We start from the raw sequence: 9,337 nt of genomic DNA, 5'->3' as shown, positions 1-9,337 counted from the left end.
GAGTCTTCATAACTCCTGCTTTGAAATACTGAACTTTGAAATTTACCTGATGAAAGATAGTTTACAGTGGCACTCTGTCAGGATCATTCTGACTATAAGATCACTGTATTAATCTGAATCCTTCTGAAATGTGCTGTGAATGAATGCTGATGCAACTCACTGTGGGAAAGCTGCTAATAAAATGAATCTGTGACACATGCAACACGTTCACAGAGGAAGAGGACTCAAAGGGAGGACACGCAGAGGCTGTGTTGAAGTCAGAAATCCAAATCTTTATTAAAAAAAAACAGGCGGCGGTTACAAACAGGAAGACAAGCAGTCCATCAAACAGTCTACAGGGTCAAACATTCAGAGAATTTAAACAGCAGTAAAAAATAACTGGACACTGAAAAACTTAAAGCAATGTGTGACGCAATAGAAGGAAGCAGTGTGTTACTGTGTTGTGTTGTTTGTTACGTTGTGATGTGTCATATCGTGTCGTGTTGTGTTATATGTAGTGCCGACGTAGGACAGTTTTTCCAATTTCATTGTACTACTGTACTATGTATGACTGTGCAATGACAATAAAGAGTTATCTTATCTTATCTTATATTCACTGAATTATCATCAATTACAAAAGAGAAAAATGACGATTTCTAAGGATTATTTTCTTAAATGCAGTTAGAGTGTGGCTGGTAAAGATGGAAACATACAGAATGTAAACTGTGTGAGTTTGGTGAACTTTGTTAGTAACAAATGAGGTAAAAAAAAAAACAACCCCAAAACATACAAAACACAGAAAGAGGCTCTCAGTATTCATTAATAATTAGAAAGAAAAATTCTGGTCGTGGATTTTTACAGTCTTAGTTCCGCTCGCTGTCATCATTATAATCATCATGATAAATGGCGAGGTCCTGAGGTGGGTGGGGCTGTCTCTGTGATGTCACCATGAAGGAACAGCATCTGGCACGTGTACATCCCAGTACACTGGTGTAGTTTCCTCTCCAGCTGTTTGACATGTGACACTTGAATAGTGTTAGGTCAGGTGACCACATGGTTTCTAAAGTAACTGACAGGAAGTAACCAGGCCGTCAGAAATGGATGGCATGTGTGTAGAGTTACTGGAGTTGGGTAACTCTACTTACCAAAAGCAGAAGCACACAGATGAAGGATCAGATGCTGAATGTTGCAGGAACATGCTCATGTGTGGTGGTCATTCAGTGCTGCTCCGGCAGGTTAGACAGTCCAAGACTGATATGCTGCCCATCTGAGAGTTTGAAAACACACATGGAAAGATTTATTTTGTGTTACAGTCAAAGTTGGATGTTCATTTTTGTCCTTTAAAAATGTTTGTGTATTTGAAAGCACTAACATTTAAGGATGACTTGGATTGTCTCCTTTAAAGGGGAGACAAGTGTATCCACTGATCTACGTCACTTTACCTGGATGATGACTCTTCTCCCCCTCACTCAGAAACACTCCTAATATAACCAAGCAAATAAATAATATTGAAGATTTACTTACATCATTACAAAAACATCAAAAACATCTCCCTTTGATTCTATTTCTCCATTCCTGCTGAACATCAGGCAACAAATATCTCAATAAATCACAGTAAAATGTAAAGCACATGTTTTCTCTGCTTTGTCTAACCTCTGCAGAGCCTCTGTCAAGAAAAACATAACTGTAAGCATAAAACAAATATACATTCATAACACGTCACTGGACAAACCTCGGTCAGTTGATTTCCTCTGTGCAGTGCAGATGAGCATCAGTCAGCAAGTGACTCTGCTGGTTCTTCTGAGGAAACACCACCGTCTCTCCACACCGTCACCATCTGTGAGCACAAACTGCTGCTCTGCCAGCATGTAGGAATCACATATCACACACACAGGGGTGAAGAAACATCAGAGCTCAACTTTGGATACTTTAGATCTAAACAGATCAAAGTAGCTCTTAGTTTCAACAATCAGTGAGCAGACAAACAATGATCCCACCCACTCCATGACATGTTGGTCAGTCACAGGAGCTCGTTCAGTGAGAGACTGAGATTACCGAAAAGCACCACTGAACGACACAGGAAATCATTCCTGCCTGTGGCCATCTCCCTGTACAACGCATCCACTTAACACACTGTTTGCTGCTACAACTACACATGTTTCTTTTCCAAATATTTATTTATAAGTGACTTATGTATGTATGTATGTATGTATGTATGTATATATATGTATATATTGTACTATTCTTAGTTAGCGTATTGTCTGTCTTGTCTTAATGTTGGTTTAAAATGGAGCACTGTAACAAAAAATAATTTCCCCCAGGGATCAATAAAGTATTCTGATTCTGATTCTGATACCAAACTGATTCTGTATGAATACAATATGGTATTTTCAATACAGGTATCAAATTAATTTATTAAAACTAATACAGATATATGTATATTTTTTTTTGATAAATTAGTTTGCTAAATTATAAGAATATATATATTTTTTCATTTAACAATTGCAACTAAAAGAAATTAAATATTGAACAAAAATATATTGTCACATTCTTTGCATGCTCAGCACGATGACAGACTTGAAGTTGCTACAGATTTTAAGAAGTGATAATTATAGGGAAGAAACTTCTCTTTTTCATCCGTTTAATCAAACATTTGATGCCTCAGCTGTCTCAGTCCTATAGCGTTCTGCAACTACAACTAACCTGAGGCTTGGATTTGGCTGCAGGTGCCCCTGTACATCCTTCTCAGCAGCACACATGTGGGTACCATTTAATCCCACTTCTTCCTGAGCTTTGCTTCATCACAAGACCAAAGGTGGCATCCCGTGTCACAGTCTTATCATCATCCAGAAGAAACATTTGAAGAAACATTTACGCGCCTCCTGGTTTTGTTTTCTGATCCTGCGAAAAGACTGAGGACAACAAAGCCCAGAGAACACGAGATACACAACATCCAACATTCAGACTCAACAGCCTCCATAAATGAAGAGCACCAGGTTGGTTCAGTTATAGTAGATATAAGCATACTTCACATTACTGGGTATGAATAATAATGAGGAGGCAAACTTTGACGATGCAGAGCATGATGTCCCATCATCAGACTGTAAACAAACATCCACCAGGCTTCTTTGTTGCCAAAATTGATGATTCTCCTATCAGGGATCAGTAGCGTGTATTAACCTGTGGTACAAGCAGCAGTCACTGAAATATTACTGTTTCAGATAAGAAATCTAGGACATAAAAGCCAGAGTGGGAGGGATCTCTGCAAACTGACTTAGGTCTGCAAGTGTGAAGCTCAACAAAAATCTGACTCTCCAGTCACAGACAAACAAAAACTCCAGCTGGGAGATAGAAAATGCTGTCTGGGTCCTGCTGGATGTTGCTGGTCAGAGTCCACACATTAGCAGAGTGCTTCTTGGTCCCACTGACCCATGTGGACAGCGACTGTGGAGAACTGTTCTGGAAAACAGAGAAGAGAATTAAAATAACAAAAAGTAGCAGCAGTTCAGATCTGATTTAATTTAATTTCCTTCACACAGCACATTCGTCCAGGCTGACAGGTAAACAGAATTAATCTCAGGTAACATGACTCATAGTAGAGATTCAGTAAGAAAGATTGCAGGCTCTAATATTATTACCACACAATCCAAGGACACACCAACAGCTCCGATTTGTAGAACTATTTAAACAAATGTCTTCTGAATATTCAATTCAGGTTCGCAGTGGGAGGGTGGGAGGTGTCGTGGAATTTTTTAAATAAAGTCTGCAACACAGAAAGAGCTGTGATCAAGCTATTTATTACTGCGCCAACACACATCAAACATCACAGTTCAGTCATGTCAGCGCTGCCACAGAAGTGGTGCTCCTACTCCTTTATGCATTCCAAGGAAGAGGGAGGAAGTTACAAACGGATCCTACCACACTTCAACGGATCAATGGTTATGCTGTTTTGTGGCCTTATCAGCACCCGTAAAGGGAGTTGTTTTCTCAAACTGCTGACGCTGAAGTAAGTTCATCTAGTTTTAGAAACTTTCACTGAACAGTAACAGTGTTACAACTAAGCATATGCATAAGCACTTAAATACTTTAAATGAGAATAACAGAAAATTTCTATTACAGAGGCTAGAGCCTGTCCCAGTAGTCATAGGTAGAGCACACCTGGACAGGTCACCAGTCTGTCAGAGGACTAACACAAAGATAGACACCAGAGTAACAAATCTATTTAAAATTAATGTAAGTTTGCTGCAGCTGTATGTATGAACATGTGTTTCTGTGCTCACAGTCCACCTCTCAGGAACCTGTAGTTCACTTTAAGTCTACTTTAAACAAACCTCACAAAAGGCTGATGTGGCTGGATCAGTAGTCTGATTTGAGTACGATACCTTTGGCCAGGGATTACTCTGGTGCATCGCTTCACTGCAGTGTTACGTATTTTCCCCACACCTGAATAAAAAAAATACTGATATATACAAATAACAGCTTCAGCTGATGCAGCCTGACTCAATCCTAAATGTTCAGCACACAGAGACACAGAGGTGCCGTTTAAAGTTTAGTGTTAACCTGAGTCACTGATCATTTGCAGTATTACAGAGTCTGGCAGTCTTTGCATGATGTCCACGTCACTGTAAGTTTCTAGCCGACTCTCAGGTGTGACAGGTGTGCCAGCAGGAAACAGTAATAATAACCTGCATCCTGTGGTTTGTCATGCAGGACTAAAGAAGCCAGGCTTTGTTCACACAGCTAGGATTGTATTTTACACTGACCCTGGGTCAGTATAAGTATCATACAGTTTAAACGAAGCACTGAAACTTGCACATATTTATTATAGATGCACTGAAGCTAATCGAGATATTTGCTGTCAATCTGTGGCTGCGATTATTATTATATATTATTATTATATTACTGGAAACTTTATTAACTAGTAACTTCATCAGTCATGACAGAAGCTAATATTTCTGTGCTAACATCGTTTAAACAGTAACAGCTTTCCTCCAATATAAGCTAACGTTTACACCGTAACTTTAAGCTAGCACCATAAAGACGGTAAAACACGTAATAATATCTACAAATGCATCTTAAAGCTGTTATATTAGCACTCGGTGTATTACTAACATAACCACATTAACATTACTGACACTCGCTGACTTTTAATAGTCATTCTATAAATGCTGTCTGTTTAAATGGTCTTACCTGTACACACTGCATATCCACCGGATTCCAGCCAGAGTGGATTCTGGAGTCTTCCCACGCTCCTGTTAGTGATCCTCCATCTGGATGGATGAGAACAACCTTCTGAACAATCTAGCAGGAAATGGCCCATATCTATGGGACTGATTTGTGCTAATAACGCCCATTGTATGGACTGATAACAGCCGAAGCGGGTGAATAAAGTCACCCAGTAGCTAGCTGTGCCATTACCCAGCATACATCACTCCCTCCATAAATGCAATAAACGATACAAAAGTAATAGCCTATAATTAATTCCTCTGCTGTATCTGCTGTTTTTCAGGTAGTTGTTTACATTATATAATTTATTGTGTTCTGTATACCTCACTACAATGTGATTTGGAAAATGTCTAAATATACCGACAACAGGCACTTCCGCAGCAATCTCTTCAATCGGAGGACCCTTCACGCACAGGCCCCGACGCGAGGGGCATGTGCGTCCATAAGTGAAGCAGAGGGATAGTGATGGGCAGATGAAGCCTCATGAAGCACTGAAGCTTTTCATCCAATTGGTTCACCTCAACGCGAAGCTTCTTGAAGCTTCATTTGCTCTAGCAGGACACCTACTGGACGTAAAAATATTAGTTGGCATGAATTTGAAGAGTGTGGCATTTTGCACACAGCCTGTAAATGTCAACAACAAAAGGAGTGTGTAAAACATGTATATTGTAGTGATGGCAGCATACTGTGTATATTTATGCTGGCAGTATGGAAAATGATTATTTGTGGCAAAGTTCGAACCGCTTCCTGAACCAGTCACGTGGTACAGCCGGGCAGCGAGGCTTCGGACGTCATCATTTTCAGCTCCTCCCATAAATGAAGCAAGCCTCGATACGCATGGCGGCGGGGGGCGTGGCCCGCCTCCTGTGACATCAAGGTCCAAAGCCCTATTCGGCTTACAGGATGATGACATCACATATATTTAGAATCTTACAACAAATTTGGTCCTATGATGCTTTAATCCGTTGATCCGCAAAAGTCTATAAATAGGGGTGAAGAGCAATGACTTTTAGTTAATTAATTGCAGCATTTATGTTAGCAGAATTGAAACGTTCACCAAAGAGGTATTTTGAAACACCTGGATCCTTTTTGGAGTAGCTGTTTACAGATTCCAACATGTCTCAGAGGAAACAACCCTACAGATTTCTAAGGTAAGTTTTCTTTCTTTTTTTCTGTTTTTAGGTTGTTCACTGACAGAATAAGAATCACACAAGCTCACCTCTAGACAGCTGCCCTGCATGGTTTGAAGCAAAGTTTTCTTCTATTTGATCTCAAAAAGCTCCTAAAACAGTCAGTGATCACCGTTGACCTCCCTCGGCTTTTATTACCGCTAATCATTTATTTAAGCTCAGTTTTTAAAACCTTAGGATGTAACTACAACCCAGCCCATGCAGCAGTATATGAATGACTAACCTCGTATTGTGGATGGATTATCTCAGTTGTTCTCCTGGCTGAAGTTTGGTCCTTTTACAGCATCCTGCCATGCGATTACATTTGTTCCTGACCACCGAGAACGCTCACATTAACTTTTATCGAGTGGAAAAAAAGTTAGCTTGTTTATATTATGCTAACATAGCTGTGTCGCTAGCGGTCACGTAGCACATCATTATATACCAGCTAGCCCAACTTCAGTCACCCTACAAACGTCACTGCTGTTTAGTTTTCTGTCTTCATTTATGCTGGAAGTGATAGCAGAGTTGTACGTTTTAATTTGTTTCCAAAACCCCGCAGTCAGGACATGCTATATTGTATTTAGATAGAAGCTAGCGAGCTAACTCCCTGCTAACTTCTAACTCCGTTAAATGTCATAAATTCCGTTTTCATGGATGCCTGGATGTTAAACTCAATTGTTACACCTGGTAGAGCAGAACGCTGATCATTTTATTAAAGATGAAAGACTTTAGACAGTTTTTCAACTCTCAGTAATGCCATAGTGATCGTTTGATATATGGACCTGCAGCGGAGTTTAGACCCAGACACGGCTAGTGACGTCAGACTGAACAACCGGATAGTGATATGAATTAATTTAGAACTCACTGGAGAGAAAATGCCACGAGCAAATCAACAAAAAGCTGGGGATTGCACATGACTGGCGTCTTTGTTTGGTGATATCGGATACATGTTGCCGCCAGGATGGAAAACGATGAAAAGATAGCCCATTATCCAGGTTCTTGCCTTCACGATCATGAGCTCTAACGTTGCAACCAACTACAAAACAAGTACGAACCATAGCTGAAGCTGTATCCTTTGTCTGGCCTACTGTCATGGCGGCGGGGGGCGTGGCCCGCCTCCTGTGACATCAAGGTCCAAAGCCCTATTCGGCTTACAGGATGATGACGTCACATATATTTAGAATCTTACAACAAATTTGGTCCTATGATGCTTTAATCCGTTGATCCGCAAAAGTCTATAAATAGGGGTGAAGAGCAATGACTTTTAGTTAATTAATTGCAGCATTTATGTTAGCAGAATTGAAACGTTCACCAAAGAGGTATTTTGAAACACCTGGATCCTTTTTGGAGTAGCTGTTTACAGATTCCAACATGTCTCAGAGGAAACAACCCTACAGATTTCTAAGGTAAGTTTTCTTTCTTTTTTTCTGTTTTTAGGTTGTTCACTGACAGAATAAGAATCACACAAGCTCACCTCTAGACAGCTGCCCTGCATGGTTTGAAGCAAAGTTTTCTTCTATTTGATCTCAAAAAGCTCCTAAAACAGTCAGTGATCACCGTTGACCTCCCTCGGCTTTTATTACCGCTAATCATTTATTTAAGCTCAGTTTTTAAAACCTTAGGATGTAACTACAACCCAGCCCATGCAGCAGTATATGAATGACTAACCTCGTATTGTGGATGGATTATCTCAGTTGTTCTCCTGGCTGAAGTTTGGTCCTTTTACAGCATCCTGCCATGCGATTACATTTGTTCCTGACCACCGAGAACGCTCACATTAACTTTTATCGAGTGGAAAAAAAGTTAGCTTGTTTATATTATGCTAACATAGCTGTGTCGCTAGCGGTCACGTAGCACATCATTATATACCAGCTAGCCCAACTTCAGTCACCCTACAAACGTCACTGCTGTTTAGTTTTCTGTCTTCATTTATGCTGGAAGTGATAGCAGAGTTGTACGTTTTAATTTGTTTCCAAAACCCCGCAGTCAGGACATGCTATATTGTATTTAGATAGAAGCTAGCGAGCTAACTCCCTGCTAACTTCTAACTCCGTTAAATGTCATAAATTCCGTTTTCATGGATGCCTGGATGTTAAACTCAATTGTTACACCTGGTAGAGCAGAACGCTGATCATTTTATTAAAGATGAAAGACTTTAGACAGTTTTTCAACTCTCAATAATGCCATAGTGATCGTTTGATATATGGACCTGCAGCGGAGTTTAGACCCAGACACGGCTAGTGACGTCAGACTGAACAACCAGATAGTGATATGAATTAATTTAGAACTCACTGGAGAGAAAATGCCACGAGCAAATCAACAAAAAGCTGGGGATTGCACATGACTGGCGTCTTTGTTTGGTGATATCGGATACGGAAAACGATGAAAAGATAGCCCATTATCCAGGTTCTTGCCTTCAGGATCATGAGCTCTAACGTTGCAACCAACTACAAAACAAGTACGAACCATAGCTGAAGCTGTATCCTTTGTCTGGCCTACTGTCATGGCGGCGGGAGGCGTGGCCCGCCTCCTGTGACATCAAGGTCCAAAGCCCTATTCGGCTTACAGGATGATGACGTCACATATATTTAGAATCTTACAACAAATTTGGTCCTATGATGCTATGACATGGTTATATATTTACATGTAGATAATGTCCTCAAGTTCTGTATAACCACTTTTTCCTCTCTCTGTGTTTGTTTCTCGTTCGTTGTTGTGTGTGTGTTTGTGTGCATTTGTCTCTTTCAAACAGGTGCCGGTCCTCACCTCTGCAGTGCTGCCGTCTCCTGTAGCGCTGCATGGTTCTAAGCTAAGTTTCCTTTCCTTTTTCTGTTCTCTCAGATTTGTCCTCAGGTTTGAAGTGTCTGTGTTGTGCAGCTGGTCTGGTCTGTCTCTAGACAGTTCAGGCTTCACCCACTAGTTAAATGGTGGAGGCTCACAGCGACATACTCAACACACAA

General features: G+C 40.5%; 1 long non-coding RNA gene across 21 annotated transcripts; it reads right to left on the bottom strand.

Moving 5' to 3' along the window:
* Window positions 1-251: 251 nt before the first annotated feature.
* On the bottom strand, window positions 252-8,795 carry LOC143414355 (uncharacterized). Of its 21 annotated transcripts, XR_013094938.1 has the most exons (9): window positions 8,670-8,795; window positions 7,243-8,132; window positions 6,619-6,705; window positions 5,170-5,249; window positions 2,683-4,422; window positions 1,712-1,837; window positions 1,352-1,460; window positions 1,125-1,246; window positions 252-1,004 (listed from the first exon to the last, which is right to left on the bottom strand). It is a non-coding gene; the product is annotated as an uncharacterized LOC143414355 (long non-coding RNA). The 21 variants fall into 21 exon arrangements; XR_013094939.1 differs by lacking the exon at window positions 6,619-6,705; XR_013094952.1 differs by lacking the exon at window positions 6,619-6,705 and having other exon boundaries at window positions 2,683-3,742.
* Window positions 8,796-9,337: the final 542 nt, after the last annotated feature.

This window comes from Maylandia zebra, linkage group LG20 (assembly GCF_041146795.1).
Source record: "Maylandia zebra isolate NMK-2024a linkage group LG20, Mzebra_GT3a, whole genome shotgun sequence".
Lineage (NCBI taxonomy): Eukaryota > Metazoa > Chordata > Actinopteri > Cichliformes > Cichlidae > Maylandia > Maylandia zebra.
The sequence above is the reverse complement of the archived record's forward strand: the minus strand, read 5'-3'. Positions and strand labels throughout refer to the sequence as shown.